Raw genomic sequence first — 21,733 nt, forward strand, 5'->3', positions numbered from 1 at the left:
CTCCGAGCCACCAGGGGAGCTGCTTACAAACGGTCCCTTTCATCCCTCTGCAAGTGGATGTGGTGTGATCAGCCCCCTGAGGACTCCATGCGGGAAGAGAGACAGTCAGAGATTCTCTGCTGCCTGAGCCTTGTGCTCTATTTCTTAAAGCAAAATGTATCAGGTACCTTTCTTTCCCGGCACCCAATGAAGAAGGGAATCCTTGCTCGAGTCATTTTTTGTTCTTGCAAAGTGCTGATCATTACGCTATTTAGGGGCCTCGCTGCCTTTAACTCTCACAGCTATCCCACAAGGCAGATCTCATTCCCCATTTTCAGATGGGAAGACTGAGGCAGGGAGAGGTTAAATACCTTGCCCAAGGCCATACGGTGAGAGATACAGGGCTTGACTCAAATCTATTTGACATCAGTCTGTTCTTAACCATGACTCATGCTGCTTCCTTTTTTTTTTTTTTTTCTTTTTTGCTTTTTAGGGTCACACCTGCGGCATGTGGAAGTTCCCAGGCTGGGCTGAATTGGAGCTACAGTTTCCTGTCTATGCCACAGCCAGAGCAATGCAGGATCCAAGGTGAATCTGCGACCTACACCACGGTTCACAGCAATGCCGGATCCTTAACCAGGTTCTTGGTGAACAGTCTTCTGTTTGCTTGCCTTAGCCCTTTCTTCCAAAAATGGGCTTTTAATCAGAGCGGTGGAAAGATCCCCACGTATCTTCCCCCTGGAGGTACATCTAAGTGAGAACAGCACGGAGCAGCAGTGTGGCAGGCTGGCTAACTCGGCAGGATGCTGAGGCAAGTTTCATGTACACTCCCCCAGGATGCTCTGCAGCCTCCAGGGATGGATCACGTGACTCTCCGGGTGGGCGCGTCGCTCAGTCGCTCATCGCTGAACCCGACATCCAGGAAGGGAGCGTGGGACCCATCCCTTTAGGGTAGCTTTGCGCCTCGTCTAGTTCAACAGCAACGGCAAGGGCAGCGCAAGGCTGCTGCCTGTGAAATGCACCTCTTGTCATCTTTATGGGCACGTCAGGCCATAAACCCCGCAGACGGGTGACTGGAATAACCACATTATCTCTTTCAAGGCAAAAAAGGAGAGGAGGGTGAACACCGAGAAAGACGGATGTACAAAAGCGCTAGTCTAAATAAACAATCTACAGAAATTTGCATTTGCGTGGGAGCATTGTTATAAAATGTGGACTTCATTAAAGAGAGGCTGGAGATGTACCTTAGGAGGCTCTGTCACGTGTGATTTCTGATCCTCTGGCTCCCTTGTCTCTTTAAAGTCAAATCCTGTACATGGAATATTTGCCTTGTCTAAATAACGCAGCAAAACCACCTGAAGTGAAAAACTGCTGGAATCTATACTTGGTAAATACTCTACAGACTGTGTAACTAACAGGGATTGAAGGTGTACATTCACAGGTACGATGTCCAGGGGGCTTAGAAGCAGATGTGTCCTGGGGAGATGTCTTGGGAAAATGATACAAAGGGGGAATTCTGGTTAAGCACTGATGTAACTCACGGATCCCAAAAGAAGAGGGAGCAAAGAATAATCACGAGAGAGCTAAAAAAGTCCTTCATTGAAACATGGGAGGGAAGAGTCGCTCTATTCTCTCTCAACCCGTGAGTGAATAAAAAGAATGGCCTTCAACAACCACATATGGGGTTTAGGTTAAAAGAGCGGCAAGCCTTCCTTTCCGACGGTTGCTTCGTGCAGGCTGTCATCTGTTCAGGTGTGAAATAGAGGAAAAAAGAGTACGATGGCTTGGGACTCTTTCAGGAGAAGAGAGAAGGAAAAAGATGTGCTGAAGGTATTCCCAACAGAACGATGTTGTGCAACGGCCCCTGGAGGTAAAACTGAAGGACAGTGGTCCAGAGTCTCACTTTCCACGATCAGCTGAGTGACCCTGGGAAGTTGCACGGCTGCTCAGGACTTTCCTGTCCTCGTCCGTAAGACTGGAGTGTTGAACTGGAAATTATCAAAGGTTGTTTCCAGTTCTAATAATGTGTGGGTCTGAGGTTCCTATGGCGAGAAACAGTATGTTGTGGTTTGCCTAGGATGGTCCTGATTTATGCCCATTGTCCTGGCATAAGTATTCATGAAGCACATTTTCTCTCTCCAAGTATCCTGGTTTAGACGGTAACTGAGTGACCCTACCTATAGCAGTTAATGTAACAATTCCCCTCGATATTCACTTAGCTTGTTTCCCACAGTACAGGTATTAATTAAAAATGCAAGGGAAATAGTTGGCCAAACAACTATCTCTTTTTACTCCTAGAAGCAAACGATGGTATTAATAAGAGCTCTTGTTTTTTGAGGTGACCACCTGCCTGGCCTTCTTGCCTAGGGCTTTCTAAGCATTAGCTAATGTAGTTCTCGCTACAACTCCAGGAGCTGGATGCTACTCATTTCTCCTTTACGTTAGGGAGCATTGACGAGAGTGTGATAACTTGCCCAAGTCAGAGTCTGAACTTAGGTGTCTCTGACTCCCAGAACAAGCATTTAAGCCTTCCGTCATGCTGCTTGTAGTACAATGCATTTAACTAACAGCCACAGTATGCCAGCCCCCACGCCCGACCCCACAGTGTCTTGACCGGTTTTAGCAGCCAATCTTCTTGGATGTGAACGTGCAAGTTTTGCAAGTTCAAACCATTCCATGTGACCTTGAGATTTACAGATGGAAATCTTCTAAAATCACTGTGACTTCCTATGAACAACATTTTTTGCTTTCCAAAAGAGAAATTCAGACCCCCTGGGTCACTGTGAAGGAGTCTTTGGAGCACCACCCTTTTTGATACTTACTAAACAAGGCCTGCCCAGAGATTACGGGCAAACTGTGATATTGATTAAACCATGATGTTCCCGCTACCCAGCAAGGCAAACGGTTGAGTGATAAAAGCAGTCCCGTGTTCTAAAGCCATTTCCAAAGCAAAAGAGGGTCTGAGCAAAATAAATGATTTGAATGCAAGACATAAACAACCAAACAGGCTGGCAAATGAGACCAGTAATGAGGCATCTGGGACACCAGTTCTGCTCCTGATGACTTTCAGGGCCAGCCTTGATGCCTTTCAGATTTTCAAAGAAAAATAAACTGGTGACAAAAGAACAGCAGCTGTGGGCACAATAAGGAAATTAGTTGGAGCAGATTTGTAATTAAGCATTGAAAATGGATCGGTATGATCCATCTTTGCATATGAGTACCTTTCGCTTTGTGCCTCTTTTCAAAATTCCTTTTTTTTTTTTTTGAAATAAACACACACTTCAGCTTCAGTCATGCATGTCCCGATGTGGGCTATTAGCTAAAGCTATTACCTTTCCTGGGAAAAACAAGAAATTAGCTCACAAGAAACACAGAACCCCATGAAGTAAAATAACATTGACTTTGGGTTCCCACTTCGTTTTTACTTTTGTCATTTTATAACTTTGGAAAGACAAAAGAGTTGTCTGCATTCAAAAGATTGTGTATTTATGTGTAATCAATGGAGGGTGCAGGGTCCTGCGGCATCGTGAGGACAATTAATTTTCATTTCTCACTGCAAGATGAGAATGAAAATTTTATGATCTCCACGACTGTCTTGACATCATGGAACAATGGCATCGTAGATAAATAAAGCGTAGGCTCCAAAGATACTGTTATACACTGAAGGGTTTTTTTATTATTATTTAAAGAGCATTATTTTGTGTGGCATGAACCCGAGTGTTAAATCTATTGATTATGCCTTCTAGGCTAGAGATGGCACCCCTCCCATGATCATGCTTCGTTCCTCCCACCTCTACGAGCCCCATTCAGATACCCTAGTGGGTGTCACAGCTGAGATTCCAGGCAGCTATTAGAGGGGGACAGGCCTAGGCCCTTCTGGAACTGGAAATTAGCGTATTTCTCAGAGGATCCTTCTTCCTGGTCCACCCTGGAGAGCTCGCCCCCTTCCTCCTGCCTCCTGAATCCCAGCCCTTCTTGGTGTAAATCACTCTGAGCCCAGAGAAACGTCGGAGGAGCGGGTCAGCCCCAGGTGTCCTGAATTATTAAGCCCACTGGCTCCCCCGGGGGGCTGGCCAGACCCTCTGAGCTTTGACAGCAGTGAAATGTGACAAGAAAGTAAATATCCTAGTGCCCCACTTATCCGGAGGTCAGGCGCCCCTCAATCCGCCTCCTGGAACTCGGTGGAGACGCAGGAAGGAAGCAAAACAGGCTGGAAGCAGCGGAAACACCAGTCACAAAGCAATGCACTTTAACTCTAATTGACTCTTAATTAACACACACGCCTAACAGGCCCATTTGTGTAGTCTCCCAGCCCACAGCGGAGTCAAAGCAGAAAATGAGAGGGGGACAAGGAAGGAGGGAAGAGAGACCAGTAGTGATCACGCTGAAGTCGGCGAGAAATGACGGCAAACCGCCTGACAGCAAAGGGAGAGGGGAAAACAAGCCCCTGAAAGGCGGCCTCAGAATTAGCAACATCAGCAATGCACAGCCCGGCGGGTCAAAGAGCGCGGCGCAGCTGCTCCCAACACCACGGTTCCCTTCAACGGCAAAGACGACCGCACGTGCCAAGGGGAGAGGCTGGCCCCTGCGCCACGGAGGCCTTGGCCACGCACCCACCTGCCCTCTCCTGGGTTCTCCACCCCTAGAGTGCTTGGAAATGTCCTGGGGACCTTGCTGTTAGGGCAGACCTGGGAAATTCCTCAGCCCAGGACTCTGCATTTCCAGGAGGCCCCACCCACGGGGATGGTGACTCAGAATCACACTTTCAGCAACATCTCCAGCTCCTTCGCCACACTGGGCGATGGCTCAGGCGAACTGTATATTGTTCTGGGTCTTGCTGCTTCTGTGAAAGAAGAGGTCTAGGGCATCACCGGCTGAGAGCATCTCCTAATTTTATGATTAACTCCCAAGCAGCTGCTGAGGGGCCAAGAAAGGGTCCAGCAGGATGACAGACGGAGGGCTTTTTTTCAAAAAGGAGGCCTCCCAAAATGTGCTCTGGATTCCTAACCTATTTTCACTGCACACCTCATTAGTAAACATTTGAAGGGTGCTCACTTTCAACAGATGTGTATTTTTATTTATTTCTAATTTATGCATGTGCTACTAAACTCGTATATCATTTACATCATAAAACATAATAAGATAAAAGTGAAATCAGATGTCTAATATTTTCTTCACATACCTCCCTTTTTAGGAATTTCAGATAGATTTTAGAACAAATTCTATTCAAGATCCAGTAGAATGTAAACTATTTTGAGGGTACATTTTGCTTTATTTGTCACTGTATTCTGAGGGTCACAATTCCTGGCTTGTGGTCTAGGATTGTTTTTGAATGAATAAATGAATGAATGAAAGTATGTCTTGGGACTTGAAGTGGCTAAGCTTTGGTTATCAGGAGTATTCATCTATATGGAATATTTTTTCCTTCCATGGTAGTCAACATGTGATTGAATATAGAACATAAAGAGTAAAGTTGAGAAGCAGCTTTCATATTTAAGGAAATCGCCTGTTAGAATTTAGGGAGTATGGTCAATATTTATGAAGCTCAGAAAACCCTCTCTGGAGCAGGGGAATGACTCATAGTTCATGAAAAGGTAAAAGCATTGGTTGTTCGGTCACGGGTATGCATTAAATACCATATGTGTGCATGAAGGATTGTGTATGTGTGTGTGTGTGTGTGTGTGTGTGCACGCGTGTATCTACCTGTGTGTTGAAGATATTCTTTAGGAAGTAGTGGAGATTCCCTCTTCCAGGTACCAGCTCTGTCAGATGCCATTTATTTACATTTTTTTTTTTGGTTTGTGGACACAAGGCAATTAAAAATTAATATATACTAAAACTTTATGCAAAGACATTTAAAATCTTATTGCTTACACAAAACATAGTTGCAGTGTGTCATATGAAGAGTCACTTTGCAAAGTCCAGAGGTGTATACCTTTAGCATTGTTTGTCAAAGTGATCAAGGCTGAGTCACAGCGTTTGCCTGTTCGGCATTGGCATGACAATCTCATAAGAATCGCTGGTACCTGCTAAGACTGTGGGAAAGAATTTTCTTGGTAAGGAGAAAGCAGACTCATCTCTGAAAAAATCTGAAAGGTGGTGGATACCTACTTCACTTAGTCTAGCCCTTCTCACACTTTCTGGTCTTAGAGCCCCTTTACATTCTTAAAAATTATTGATGACTGAGAGAGCTGACGTTTATCTGGATCATACTTACAAATATTAACCATATTGGACATAAAAATGGAGAAAGTTTTAAAATACAAGAATACATATTCCATTTGTTAGCCAACAGAACAATGAAAATAGCCTTTAGGAAACCACACTGTCGACTCAAGAGAATAAAAGTGAAAAACAAAAATAACTTTTTGGTATTATTACGAAAATACTTTTCATCGGATGAACCCACAGGAAGGGTCTCCAGAATCCCTAGGGCCCCTGAACTGCACTTTGTGAACCACTGATTCAGTGGATTCTAGCGGCAAAAACCTGACCGTGTCCACTCCTGCAAGAAGCTGTCAACCATGATGTAAGAGTGACATCTGGCTAGTGAAGACTGAGGAATTTCACTTGGATGGAGGCCCTGCTAATGACAGCTGGTGGCCCATCAAATTATGACGGAGCATACAATGGCGTGCTGAATCTGGAGGATGCAGTATTTATAAGAACAACCTTTCACCTCTGAAATATTTGGAACTGGTGACCTTGTCTTTTTGACATGATCCTTGACACAATGACCCATGTTCCTGTGAATTCTTTGCTGTGGCCATCTCTGGAAATCATTAGCTTCTGGCTGTGGGTGAGGTTTGCTGAAGGGTAGTTGCTCCAGAGCCCTGTCCTCGAGTTTCAATAGTGATGTTTCTTTGAACTGAGATCCCTCCATTTCAGCAGGAATTTTCTGCTATGTCAGAAACAGGGTAGAAGAGGTAGCTCTTCTCTTGGGCAAATATTGACCATTTTATTAATTAAAGTTTAGCTATCTAAGTACACAAATATTTTTTGAACAAATGAAATCTGAATCATGAAATCAACTGAATGTATTAACCATGCCCTTGGAAGGACAGATCTTTTCTTAGGGCAAAAATGGAGGGAGAATCTTCTCTCTTTGTTCCAGTGAGAGAAGGGAGTGGGATGGATTCATTCTTGGTAGAGACAGGGTGTCCATCATTTGGAGATGAATTAGGAAATGGGTATTGTTACGTGTACAATACCAATATGAGGCCCCGAGTTCAAAAAGCAAGAAAAAAGGTGACTAAAGGTGCTAAAATATAGAATGTTTTCCTTTCTTCCACCAGTCTCTCATGATATTTTTTATTTGCTGTCTGATGTCATTTTTGGGTACATAAAAATTTTACATTATTAGCATGAATTATACCACTCACCTTTATGTTGTGGAATGCCAGTTTTAAATGCAAATATAAAAGCATTTAACTTGGGTGCAGATCACTGTAATTAAGTAATTTGATTTCATAGCACATACACGCATATGAATTTAATTCTTACCAGAACACTGGAAGCATTTGACAAAACTAACTCAATTGCTGCACATTCTACCACACTTGGAAAGCAGATGCCTCCCATAACACGCTTACCTTGTACTTGCGTTGAGTCTTCTGACCTCCCACATGTGGTGGGTCCACCAGGATGCTATACTCGTGGGGCAATCCCAGAGCTCCATGTGAATGTGGCAGCAAGCAACAGGGACACCCCTCACTGAGCATATCTCTTACGTCACATGCTCCCTTGTCCCACTGGATCTCTCAAGTTCAAGGATAAAATTTTGGAGAGTTTTAAGACAGTGACAGCTGCGATTTAACCAAGCACAGCGCTCTTCTAAGTATGGGGTCCTGTCCAACTGCACAGGTCACTTACCCAAGAAGCTGTCTGACTTGGCGGTGGTGCTGTTGTGCTGACAGTGGAGGCTCCTTCTGGCCCCAAGGACCTGCTCGTGGGTCACGGTGTGTGCAAATCTCTCTCAAAGGTGGGACGTCCAGGTGCCTTGGGAGGACACTCTTCGCACAGAGCCAGGGAGGCTGGACAGCAGCAGCAGGAGCCCGAGATGATCTGTTGGGGTTCACAAAGAAAATGCTTGAGTTCCCTTTTCTATTTGCTTTTTAATCTCATTCTCTAAACAGTTTCTGTGTGGTGTGTATGTGTTCTCAGAATGCTAAAACGTATCCTCGGAGTACTACAAGTCTGTAATTTATAAGCACATGAACATACACTGGGGTGTGCGGGCAGCGGTGTCTTATTGAAGGGAGTACTTGAAAAACCAATTGAGGGGCACCACCCCAGAAGACAGCAGAAGGAATGAGTCAAAGAGGAGTGTCTGGGAACTGAGCAGATGCCCATTTTAATTACTTAGGAACGACTTCTTGAGACAAGAGACTGAGCAGAAAGTGGAGCCAGGATACAGCACCCTGCCTGGGGTCAGTCTGCACCTTGACCCCCTTCCCCTGATATGGGATTATCAGAGCCGTATGAGCTTCAGCCAGACAGGTGGGACTTGCATTGGTGGAAGCCCCTTAACTTCCAAGGGGGAGAATTTAAGTTGTGTCCATGGAGGAGAGCCAAGGAGAAAGTCAGGGCATCACTGGCTCCTGCTGGACTCCCAGGAACAAGACTGAAAATTCAAGGCAAAACGAGAGAAGCCAAGACAGTAATAATACTTTATTGGGTTTTAGGCCATTGAACTCACTATGAAGTGAGTCTTGCTCTTCCCATCTTACAGATGAAGAAGCCGAGGTTCAGAAGAAGGCTGTGACGCCCAGAGCCTGTCCTGGGTAGAAGTTGGGTGTGTGGTCCGTGGGGACGACTGCCCGAGTCCAAGTCTAGAGATCAAATGCTGTGGCTGAGATGTTGGCCAGCACCCTGTTCAGAGTAAGCTCAATTGTCTAAAAGGGATTCAAGGGCTCAAACCATAATCCCTGGTTTTAGAGATGAGTGAACACAATCTTCAGCCACTGGATTAGAAATTATTAATTCAATTTCTCTTTCAAAGCAAGCTCAAGGGTATTAAGAATCACTTTATAATGATCCCTTTGGTATCCATGATACCCCCGAAAGGTAACAAAGCTGCTTCATCTCGTCTTCATCTCTCTGCAGAGCTAAGGAGCAAGGGCAAGGTCTTCCCGCATGACTGAGAAAGACGGTGTCCGACTCCAGACCTGGGTGCGGGCTCTGACACGGTGCTGCGGACAAGGCAGCTCCGCACTGCCTTTCCACTTCTTATTTTACCTCATTTGGTTACACCACACGAGCTCAGTGCTTGGAACTTCCACCGCCTTATCTTGAACATCATGTACTGTTCCAGCTCCCAGCCAGCCACCCAGAAAGGAAGCATTTTGTTCTTTCAGACAGAGGCCCTGGCCAGCCCAGGGCCACATTGTTGAGAAGCTCTGTAAGTAACATTATCTCTGCTGCATTAAAAAGGTCTAGAGTTGGAAAATGTACAGTGTCAGAGTTTAACAGTCATCTCTGGTCGGCTTACTTCAAACTCAAGCATGAAAAGAAAAACTACAGAAGCAAGAGAGGGAGGGTAATGACAAGAAAGAGAGAGAAAGACAGAGACAGAGACAGACAGATGGAATCATGCTCATGCTTCTTTGCCTGTCCATTCTGAGTTTTCCTAAACCTAATTATAACTTAACAAATCAATATATCAGGCCTCAATCTATTTCATACTTGGACACCTAAGTGGTGCTAGTTCTTAGCGGTAGTCAACTCAACAGTCAAATTGCTACCATGTGCTTGTCATTTTTAATATCTCTTGAGATATGTTTATAGTCATCTTCTCTTTTCTTTTGTAATTTTGATAACATGGTGAAGCATTTCATAAAATATGTAGATGTTTCAGCAAATGCATTCCTTGGGCTGGAAAAAAAAAAAAAGGAAATTTGCCCAGGAAGTTCTCAGTTGTAGGTTTTTATTTCTTTCAGGCTTCTGGTTTTTTGGAACCTATGCTTTAAACTAACTGTTTGCTTTCGATTTACATGGAGGAGGAGAACAATTGAGAAGTTCTAAATTCAATGGGTAAAAAATGTTCCGGGGGTGAAAAAATATAAAGAAAGGTGATAAGGAAAAATGCCTGCATCTATTCTACCTAAAAAGTCGTACTGGGAATGAAATTGTGAGTTGGGCAGAAATGAGTGTGTGAAGTCCCATGTTCATTTTTTCTGTTGTAGGAAAATTTTAAATATGTGTTCAATTCTGGACCATCAGGAGTCATGGAAAGTTCAAGGAAGGTTTCCAAAAAACATTCCGGCTTACTCGTCTTTCGCAGGTATATTTACACATGCATGAAGCATAAGTAAGACTGAAAATACATAAGGTTTCAAATAATAGTTTTACTCTGAGATCTTGATTCTGAAATGACTAGAAAGCTGCCTAGCTTAGCTCTTCCTCCACCTGTTCAGCTCTGATCCTCTCCCCAGCCTAGAGATGGGGCTGTTTCCCGTCCTGACAGCCAGCGAGTACTTCGTTGGAATTCCTCTCTCTCTCACGTCATCTCCTTTGCCTCCCTAGCTTTGTACCTTCTTGGTCTTCCACAGACAGTCTCTGAGGGGGAGAGGTGTCCCAGCAGTAATAATAGCTGTTGTTTTCTCGGCGCTTACCCTGAGCCTTTTCTGTTTGCCTTGATCGAAACTCTTTAGGTGTAGTGCCCTTCACCACGACCTTGCCAGGGAGGTGCTGTTAATACCCCCATTTTAAAGTTGAGGAAACGACTTGCCCAAGGATGTACAGTTTGCCCAAGGTACAGCGATATTTCAATCCAGACAGGCTGCTTCTAAAGTACATGCTCACAGCCAAAGAGTCCACACACACCCCTTGCCCTGGTGAAAAGGGGGCAGGAATATAAAGGGGGTGGGAAAGTAATGACTTGAAGGAGGGCACCAGAGAGGCGTATGGGCTGGAAAGGATCTGTTCCTTGATCCAGATGCTGGTTCCAAGCATCTTGTGAAAATTTGTGGAGCTGGATACGCATGCATGTTATGTATGTGTTTGACGTAAAACATGTATCAAAAAAGAAAAAAAAAGGAGAGCAAAAAAAATAAAGACCTAAGGCACATACATATGAAACCAATGGGAAACTGAATAGCCATTGGCCTTAAATAATCTTGTTGAAAACACCTCTAACTGCGGGAATTGGTCTCATGAGCAGGTGGCCGGGTGGGTGGTCTGGATTTGAGCGGAGGTCTCACTACTGGGTAACTTTGGGATGAACACTTGATCTCTGCCCCTATCTCAGTTTATTCATCTGCAAAAGCGGGGTAGCTTACGCCTATTTGCAGGGTGTGATTAAATGATCTACTTTAGATAAAGACTTAGAGATAATCTCCTCTCCTTCAATGCCAAAGCCACTACAGTGACTAGGGTGCTCCCAGCAGGTACAGGGGAAGGAGCGCTGGGCCTCACAGCTAGCCACCACGACTCTTCTTCCTAAACAGATAAAGTGTAGGTATGTATGTATTTATTTATTTGGTCTTTTTTTGGGGGGGGCACACATGCGGCATGTGGACGCTCCCAGGCTAAGGGTCAAATCGGAGCTGTAGCCGGCGGCCTGTGCCACAGCCGAAGCAATACAGGGCTCCTTAACCCACTACGTGAGGCCAGGGATTGAACCTGTGTCCTCATGGATGATAGTCTGGTATATTAACCACTGAGCCATGAGGGGAATTCCAAGTGTAGGTATTTAAAAGCCATTTTGTTGGCTGGGTCGAGGTGTGTTCCTTCTCCAGGTAAAAAGCTCTTTCCTTCACAACAAATTGTTTGACCAGATCCAAGGTTAGCCAGCCTGACACTAATAAGTCCACTGCCTTCCTCTTGTTCAGACAGTGCAGACGTGGCAAAGAGTACCTTTTCCTGCTCCTCACGTAAATCTGTGTTCCAAACGTCACATGCCGAAGGGGAAGTGAACAGGTCTGTCTTATTCTCCAGCATTGATGATGAAGGCCGAATTCTAGGGAGAAGCAAATGAGGAAAAGAAGAAGTTAAATCTCTTGGAGGATATGACTGTTCCGGTGTCTGCCCATTGGCCTGATGTATTTTAAACCTGCAACGTCTGAAATCTCCGTTCCCTTCTTTTGGACCCTCCATCACATGAAGCTGACCCACAGGTGTTTACAAGATCCCTACTCTGTGTAGCCCTGTGTCGTCCTGTCCACCCACGCCTCACGTCCAGCCCTTCCCCACAAAGGCCCATTCTAATTTCGCCGATGGTCGGCTCCACTTGCCACAATCCTGTCAAGGCAGACAAATGAAACATGTCAGGAGACATGTGGAAGAAAAGAGTTACTGATTTACTGTGGAACTTTTTATGGATAAGAGTTATTTCTCTTGGCCTGGTACCTGCTCTTGAAGCTTGATCACATTTCAAGGTACTGCAGCCATTTACTCAAATATTCTAGGTCCTCAGATGTTAGGGTGCACGTGTCTGTTTGTGTGCGTGCATGTCTGAATGCGGTTGGAAAGCCACAGCAAGGCTGTTGATTGCAAAGCAGGAACAAAGGGGAAAAGTCAAGGCTCCCTCCCACCCTCACCTCTAATGATTATCAGCATCACTGCGGCTCTTTTGTTTGGGAAAAGGACTTAGGGTCACTTTGCAATGAAAAAAAAGTCTTTAGCGTGCACAAGTTTGAAAACATTGTCCTATTTATTTGGAGAAGTATACAGAAAGCTCTTTTCCCCTCTAGTTTGGTTTGCAAATAGAATGTTTTTGTGTCTATCTCCGTGGTGTCGTGCTTTACTAAAAAAAAAGACCGAGTGGTATGGGAAGGTCAGATTTGGGGGTGATGATTCTCCCTCTAGCTTTTCAGATGTCACAACCAGATGAAGGATAATTTAAGGAGCACAGAGCCGGGTGATGGGTCTTGCAGAGCTGCCTGTCTGTTGGACCTGGAGGAAAGCTTATCCCCAGCAAGGTAATTTATGACAGAAGACGATCTTGGCTCCCTGCAGGCAGCACAACCTAGGTTCTGCGAAGAACTTCTGCTTTATTGAGAGAGCTGTAAGGCTGGAGACGGGATAAGTTATGGCTTTCCAGTGGCTTTCCCCTTTCTCCCTTTCCTTGTTGGGGTTGTTATTTATTATTTGTGGGTAGGGACGAGAGGGTTCACTTTGCCAACTTCTGAACCTTCTCTAGATTCATGGCTCTGAATTTCGAACTGTCCCTGAACTTTCCTGCTCTCAAGTTCCTGTTCTCTCAGCCCTCTGCAGTGTCCTGCCGTGAATGGAGAAAACTCTAAAAGGCTTATTTTAAAAGGCTGAAGTATTTTCTTAAACATCAAATAGCACTAAAAAAAAAAAAAAAAAAGCAACCTATTATGATGAGTCAAGTGTAAATGAATTGAAAACACATGCTTCAAATCTCCCCCAGTGTATGCGGCAGGTTCATGGCTAAATTACTATTCGGCTTTCTTGGATTCAAAGTTGATATAAAATGATGGGACAAGAGATGAGCCCAGACACATTAGTTCTTTTGGTTTCTACTGCTTCGTTCTTTATTTAATATAAAATGGCCTTGGGTTGCGCTCTGAAAGCTGGAGAGAAGAGGAAAGAGTGGGAGATATTTATAAGCAGCTTTTGCCAAGTGAGAACTCTATTAGGAAATAGGGCATTTTGGCTAAAGAATTAAATTCTTGATTTAATGGCTGTAACATTAGGAGGTAGAACTCGCTTTGAAATCTGGGCAGCTTTGCTCCCACTACGTTGGAGCCCTTCTCGTCACCTTCACGCCTGCAGCTCATTTGGCGCTTGCTTCCCAAGCTTCAAGTCCTGTCCTTAAGAACCCTGAGAGGTTATTTGGGTCTAGTACTTTCTACGGCCAGTCACCTTAAATATGCCTTTCTGAAAGGGAGCCCTGCGGGTGCACAGTCAGCTCTGCAAAGGCAGCCTGGGATGAACCAGAGGAAATTCTCAGAAGTCCTGCTCTTCCTTGTGGTCCCTGTGTTCAGGGGTGTCCAGGGCTGCTTCAACCTCAGGAGACCAACGTGGGAGCAGAGCAGGCTTCTGGGAGCGCGCGTACCCGTATGCGGCCAAGTTTAAGAACTGTCTGCCCAGCGAATGTCTTGGCGGCTGGACAACAAACGCACATCTGATGCCTGTGGGAAGACACCCTGCAATGTGTGTTTGTGAGAGAAGCCGCGAGGCCACAAACCAGACAGAACCACAAAAGAACGTTTACTTTTGCGGCTCGCATTCCCCGTCGTGCTTTTGGGAAAACTACTTGCCATGTTCTATGCATCTGCTCCGTTTCCCCACTTGTCAAGAAAGCTGGGCTCGCCACTTGCCGCCACCCTGCGGGCTGGAGGTAGGGCGATTGGGAGAACGCCTAGAGAGCTCAGGGCTCCCCGGGGCAACATCGAGCAGAGCACCCACGCAAAGCGCCAAGCACCAGCGGGACAGACCCTCAGAAGGAAACGTAGGTACATTTCGCCACCCGCTCCAAACATGCGTTCGACTCCCGCGTGGAGGGGGAAACGCAGTTGCTGAGTTACTCTGAGATGACGGAATGTGCCGAAAAGAAACTGCCAGCAAAACCCCTTTGCCCAGCCTGGCCCCCAGGTCCCGCTGCCAGCGGGGATTATCTAAAGCGGGTGTCCTTAGAGAACGCAGGAATTCTCTTCCACCACAGACTGCTGAAACCTTCCCATGCCACTGTTCTAAAAGCTGCAGAGAATTAAAAACAGAAGCTTTCTGGAGGAAGAGAGGGTCCTTTGGGGGCACTTTGTTCGCTTTGGTTTCTACCCCCTCCCTGGAATATGCAGGAAAAACCGGGAGAAGTCGGCGCTCCGAGCCCAGACCTTCGCAGAGACGAAACCCCTCACGCCGACGCGGAGGGCGAGGAACGCTTTCTGGGTTCTGGTTTTATAATCACTTCTGTTTATAGTAGGAAAGAAATAGCCCCCTTCTTGAATTCAGCAATGTAGTCTTTTCTTAATGGTTCCCCTCCTTACACAAACACTATAGGGCCTAGTCCTTCAATAGGTTATTATTGCGCAGCTAATGTGAAATACAGACCAACGCTGTCAGTTGAATGGGGTGACTGTCACCAGGGTAAGAGTGCCATTCAGACAGAGGAAGTGACAACTGCAAACGGTGGCCACCAGAGTCAAAACAGTGGATGGAATGGGTGGGGAGCATAATGGCTCCTGAAAGTTCACGAGAGGGTATGAAGGATTTGCCTGGTATTTTGGGGCCACTGGTTTCTGGAGCACTGATTTAAGTCCCTGAGGTCCTAAGAAAATGAGGAGGAGGAAAGATGTTGGATCTCAGGGTAGTCTTTAGCTGTTGTCTCTCTCACACACACAGACACACACACACACACACAGACACACACACACACAGACACACACACACACAGCAGTACGACTTATTTCCTGAGCTCAAATTATATAAAACACCAGAACTACACCAGGAAAAGAAGAATTCCAAGTGTCCCCCAAAACTGTCTGAAAGAAAGTGGCTTTTGGTTGGTTGGTTGTTTAATCAGGGATCCTAGTGGGTTGTCTGACCCTGGGACTTTCAGCCTTTTCTCAGAAATCCCTGTGGAGAAAGGGACCCACGAAGCACGTAAATCAATGCACAGATTCTGAACACACTGGCTTAAACGGGGGTTCACCGCGCCCTCCCTGCCTTGGCTCAGCAGCAGAGCAGAGGCTGCCCTTGGTTTCCTTCTTCCTCAGTCCCTGCCTGGCACTGGGGATGTTGTGTGGCCCCTGGCACGACGCTCCGGTGGCCCTGCCGTGGGAGGGCCCGTTTTCCCGTCTAGGGGCAGCACACTGAGCTGGGTCTCTCTGCGCCCAGCGGAGGCCTGTGCAATGTACAAGATGCCGAGCGGCTAGACCTTAGCTACCCTACCTACACTCCCAGGGGAAAATGTCTTTTGTCTTTCTGCAGTGAAGGAGGGATTATGAGAAATGTCCCCCCTCGCCTTACCCCACAAGGGCGACATGAAAATGGAAAAGTTAATGTTTTTGATGGGCGCTGTCGTACGCAGGTGACAGACAAAGCAACACGATGTCTACTGTTACGGTTCCTGCCATGTCCCAGGGTGCTACTGCTGTCTCCTTCTCACATCACAGGGGTAAGAATGGTCCCCTGTGGAAAAGCCAATGGTGCAGACTGCAGATGAGAAAATTCGTGGGGCCACACAAGACAAATTTCAAATTAGTTTCCTTGGGCGCTGGTCATGCTTCAATCCCACATGAGGAAAATCTGTGAATTCAGCTACCTTGAAAATAATGGAATGGGCATGGAAGGGCTGGGACAGACCTAAATATTTTAATTAATATTTCAAGAAATGCAAAACGTAGCTAGCTCATGAATATTTGATTTATGTAGCCCTGTGCTACGGTAGCCACGGGCTGCATGTGGCTAGTAAAACATCTGAAATGCGGCTCGTCTGAGTCAAGATGTGCTGTAAGTGCAGAACATACACTGGGTTTGAAGACAGAATTTGAGAAAGACTGTAAAATACCTTATCAATACTTCTTCCATCTGATTTAATGTTGCAATAATATTTTGCCCGTGTTCATTTGAACATTTCACTAAAATTAATTGTATGTGATTTCTTTTTTAAAGTGGTATTTGAAGGTGGCAGCTCCCCTGCAGTGCTTTTGAGAAAACTAAAAATGTCATATCTGGCCACATTTTGGCTTGCATTATATTTCTACTGGACAGCCCTGGTATAGGCTTTGTTAACAGACAGTGTGCGAACTGCTGTCTGGAATTCAGTATTTCCTGCCCAATCTACAGTGTCAGGGACGGGAGAGACCTGAAAGGACTGGTGTTATAATATTGCCGGGAATGACCGTGAAACGCTTTAAACGGTTGAGACAAGTAACAGCATGTCCTGTGTAATGCACTATTGTGGTCATCCACCTTTCACTGCTTTTAAGTTTCTTTGTAATTCTGAATTTGTAGACCACTGATAATAGTGAAAATGATTCCTACCTGTAAAAAAGCAAAGTAATTGGGTCTGGTATAATGTACCAGATCATTGCCATATGGATAGAGCCGTTTGCAGTTCTGTGTAAATTCATCTCAGCATTCCTTATAATCCATGTATGTGTGGTTTCCCGAATTCTTTGACCCTGTGGTAACACCCGACTTGTTGGCTAATTAATGAGTTAATAAAATCTTAGACACGAGTTCATTGTAGATTTGCCGGAGAGTTGTAATTTATCTTTTTAAACTATACTAGAGGGTTTAGGAGTTCACAGTGGTTAAGATGAACCCTTCCCTGTCCTTCCCGCCTCCTTCAATCCCCAGCCACGCCTGGGATTGAAGCAGTAGAAGCAGAAGGTCCCAGCAGTAGAAGTACTTCTGAAAACCCGAGATGGGGTCTGGAGTGCATTTTTCTATAGAAAGTATTTTCCCTGAGGTTTGATTGCCACTTAAACACTACTCACATATGCAGCAAGCTGACCTGTGGATTGTTTTGAATTTTGTGAGCCAGCCAGGGAATCTACCCAGTGGAACATTTGATTCTCAGAGATGTGCTGAGTTCCAAGTAACAGAAGAGAAACCTAGGATGTAACTCATTCGTAAGGCGTACGCTGCGGATATTGATCAAGCAACCATAACGGCCTCAAGTTTAATGGCAAAAAACATACTTGAAAAAAAGTGGGTTGTTCCAGACTTTTTTGCCCACCCTCCCTTTTTTCTTTCTTTACTTAAATAAACATTTTAAAAATAGTTCTGTTCTTATTTTACCTTTGTCATTTTCCCCAAAGGAAGGGCCTTTCTTCAAAGCACTGTGTGACCAGATGGGGCAGGCGCATCAGTATTTATTTCATATTTCCACTTACTCCTGTGAATAGAATGAATTTTAATAAATATGAGAAAATAAAAATACAAAATAAGTAATTTCATGCACACTCCTTTTTTTGAAAACTTGCAAATACAGCACTTAAGATCTATATGCTTTGCTTTTCTTTATTCTTTTTTTAAAAAAGAAGTTAGCTTTTATTAGCAGAAAGATCATTAAATTTTGTGAGTATTGGCCTCTAGCATTTAAGTTTTTACAGAACATGTGAACGTTTACTAGTCTTTCACCAGCAGAGACGTATGATTTTTATATATCTGTAATTCTGAAAATGAAACATTCACTCTACAAATGCACAACAGTCCACTTATAAATTTTATGTTTTGTGGGCTATTTTCTTATATAAAGCAGCCACTTTGGAGACTAGATTTAAAGTACAGTATACAATATTCTTAGCTATATAATCTGCCTGTATATAATTATTTTCTTTTTTGATTCTTTAGGACATAACACGAGGGGGCTTTGTGGCATAAAGTCCTTGACCTAGGTATTTTAATATTATAATTCACTTGGTGATGTTATTGAGGAAACCAAAATATGCCTTTTTATAATTTTCAACTGTTTGAAATTAATTTTGAAGTTTAACTTGACTATAAGATGCTTTTGATTTTTTATATTAAGAAACTGTTTTGAGAATTGTTAACAAAGAAGAGTATGAATTTATGCAAATATTTGTTTCTGATTAAGATAACATCTCTTTAAAAAGTGAATTTAATGAAATAAAAGCTTTTGATAAAATTTGAAAATCTTCATGTGTTTTTAACGTATCTTATAAAAGAGTTGTGGTGTATCAATTCTCAGTAAAATGGGGATGAAACAGTAGCATATTAAATCTTCCATCATTATTCAAAAGTAATAGAATACTGTACTTTAAAAATAAAATGAAAGTTTCAATCGTATGAAGAATTTCTTTCTTATGGAAGAGCTTTAGTCCTGACCCATTTTCCATAAAAAGGAGTTACTATATTTTTCGGCTCTTTCTTTATCTAGGATTCCTCTAATTGGTATTTTCTCTCGGGTTGATTTTTCTCTCAGGTTGTTTCTTATTTAAGAAAGAGATCTGTTGCAGTGATGACTGACTGTTACATAAATAGATGAAAAGATACAGACTCTTTTCTGGAAAGCAAGGGGTTGGGGAATCTTTTCCAGAAAGCAGTTTTATTTTTTTTAACTTGACAATATTGAAAGATTAATAAAAGGATGATGTCTTTATCATCTGCTGTCTTTTCGGGACTAAAAAGGTTTGGAAACAAATATTTACTATCTATCATATATGATCGTACTATTTATCAATGCTATTAGTCACATAAATAATATCACATACTGTTCATAACACACGGTTTCCTACGTCAAGAGATTCTCTATTGTTAACATCCATTAATCATGTGAAAAATAACTAAGAAAGGGGTAAATTCAGAAGATACTTCAGATATGGGCATATGGAATCCATGCAATCCATAAAATGCCTGGAAATAGCTGGACAAAATCTGGTATTTATTTTTATCCCGGAAGAGGAAGCTTTATCAGAATTTCAAAAGTCTTCTTGACCGTCTCCCTCCGGAAAAGGCTCCGAATGCTTGGCGGCAGGACTGCTAAGCCTAGCTGCTTATCGCTATAACATCTAGGTGAAAACGAAGATTTGATTTGATTTGATTTTGCCTTTTTAGGGCTGCGCCATGGCACATAGAGGTTCCCAGGCTAGGGCTCGAATTGGAGGGGTAGCTTTTGGCTACACCACAGCCACAGCAACGCCAGATCCTTAACCCACTGAGTGAGGCCAGGGATCAAACCCATGTCCTTATGAATACTAGTCAAGTTTGTTAACTGCTGAGCCATGATGGGAATGCCCAGAAAAGGAAGATTTTAATGAACGTCTAATTGGTTTGTCCATGTGATGCCCAACGCAATCCAGACTACGATTTTCAGAGTTTTGACGGTGTTATGACTTTAAGGAGACAGAGCTAAACAACAGACTTCTTTTCTCCAAGTGTAAGGGTGTCTTTCTTTTGCCTATCATACCTCTTATCTCCTGTCCCCTGGCCCTTTTTACTTTCTCCCTCTGAATTAACCAAAGAAATCCTCATGATACTCCCAATTTACAGAGACATAGATAATTCTGACTCTATGGGTAGAAATGCAGTACTGTCATCCGTTTAGGAATGTAATCAATATATGTTCATAAAGTGAGACTATGTCTGCAATACGTTATTAAAGGAATACTGTGCTGTCAATATGGGCTCTTATTAATTTAGAAACTCGGGACTGCAGTATTTCTAACAATAATGGGAGGAGAAAGTGATGAATCATTACAATCTGCCACGACGAAGACAATATTGTCCAAGCTTAAGTTTGCTGGTGCCGCTCCGGGAGTTTATCCACAATTGATTCCAATTTTTCATTCTTCAAAGGTCTTCCCATATCCTTAAATAAAAGCAGAGTTAAACCTGCAGGCAAGCAGAAGTTGGAGGCAATCGCAAAGTAACTTCTAAATAACGAGCATCTTGCCAGGAAAATGTGTGTGAGCTCCAAGGAAAGGGCGTTTGAAGAGATACGAGATGGAAGGAGGATTTTCTCTGACACAATTTTGAGTTCTTGACAGCAATTTCTCCCTGTTTATAAAGCATATAGAACTACATTCAAGAAGAGAGGAAGTTTTGGAGACATAACTGGAAAAAGAAATCTGCAGATAAGGAAGTTATTCCAACTAGATCATTTCTTATCTCAATATTTTCTGTATCTACATGAGGAATAACTCATGTGAAAAACAAACCTTTTCCAGATGCTTTGGTGAATTTGCTATTTTTTTTTTCCTCTATAGATAATTAACTTTCAATAAGGGCTTTCCAATTTAAAAAGCATGTAACATTTCATTTTGACAATAATCCTTTAAATAAAGTTGCTATAATAGTAACAATAATAATTGCTCCTGTTACTATGCTGCTTTTTATATTGTTTTCTGGTTAAAAGAAACATTTTATTCTAAGTGGGTCAATATTTTAAAATACTGACATGTTTTCCCCTTGCAGTCCCATCCCCTTTTTTTAAAAAAAGATCTTATTTTTCCCATTATAGTTGGTTTACAGTGTTCTGTCAATTTTCTACTGTACAGAAAAGTGACCCAGTTATACCTACATATACACATCTTTTTTCTCACTGATTTTTATAAGTAAAAATGCTCAGACTCTTTTTGAAACCATTCAATAATAGGTGGAGTAGGAATTTTTTTATTTTTTTGTTTGTTTGTTTTTGTCTTTAGGAGTAGGAGTTTTTAAAGACAAACTATCAAACTCAAATTCCATGCTTTCCTCCCTCCTTTTGGAAGGACAATGGGATAGAATACAACATGCATATTTTAATAAATTGTATTTGCTTTTTGTAAGAGCTTGGAGGAATGTACTGTCATTTTGTATATTCTTAAAAATCCTTTGTTCAAAGAATTTAAAGTACTTTTATGTTTATAGACTTATACAACATTTGCACTGTTTTGAAGTATTTGAGGAGGAAATAAAATTTTTGACTATGAAAATAAACTCACATCGTCAGGCCAGGAGTTCGCACCAACCAAAACATCTTCACCGGTGCTCTATGCCCTGTTGACGGTATTTCTGAAAGTTGGCGATTGGAAGAAGTGGAACCAGCATCACCTGGACTGAGCTGTGAATCTATGCCATCCATCTAGGGTACACCAAGGCGCCCTTCTTCCTCCTGTCACTTCCTTCTACGCCCCACTCAGTGTCTTCAGCAGCACATGGCAATTCAGCCTGAGCCGTTAAACTTTGGTTCATAACGTGGACACTCATCGCCCCTCTTCTACAAATTGAAGAGGTGAAGCAAAGAGTTGTTATCAGACATCTACAGCAGCTCAAGGGAGGATGTCGGTATCTTCCCACGAGCTGTGCAGTTGTCTCAGGTGCCTTTGTAAGAGCG

General features: G+C 43.4%; 1 long non-coding RNA gene across 12 annotated transcripts in view; it reads right to left on the minus strand.

The window, feature by feature from the left end:
* Positions 1-3,230: 3,230 nt before the first annotated feature.
* Positions 3,231-21,733, minus strand: part of LOC102165006 (uncharacterized) — a 307,376-nt gene continuing 288,873 nt past the window's right edge. For 10 of the 12 annotated variants that reach the window (XR_014834123.1, XR_014834133.1, XR_014834125.1 and 7 more), the window contains 3 exons: positions 17,695-17,791; positions 11,836-11,938; positions 5,051-8,043 (listed from right to left, as the gene is read on the minus strand). This is a non-coding gene — a long non-coding RNA (uncharacterized LOC102165006). Of the gene's footprint in view, positions 8,044-11,835; positions 11,939-17,694; positions 17,792-21,733 lie in introns of all 12 variants that reach the window. The other 2 variants (XR_014834130.1, XR_014834126.1) reach the window with 2 other exon arrangements.

Source organism: Sus scrofa, chromosome 18, assembly GCF_054392235.1.
Source record: "Sus scrofa isolate SSC_HxYL_T2T_F1_AM1 chromosome 18, Sscrofa_HxYL_maternal_Yorkshire_Landrace_v2.0, whole genome shotgun sequence".
NCBI classification, from domain to species: Eukaryota; Metazoa; Chordata; class Mammalia; order Artiodactyla; family Suidae; genus Sus; species Sus scrofa.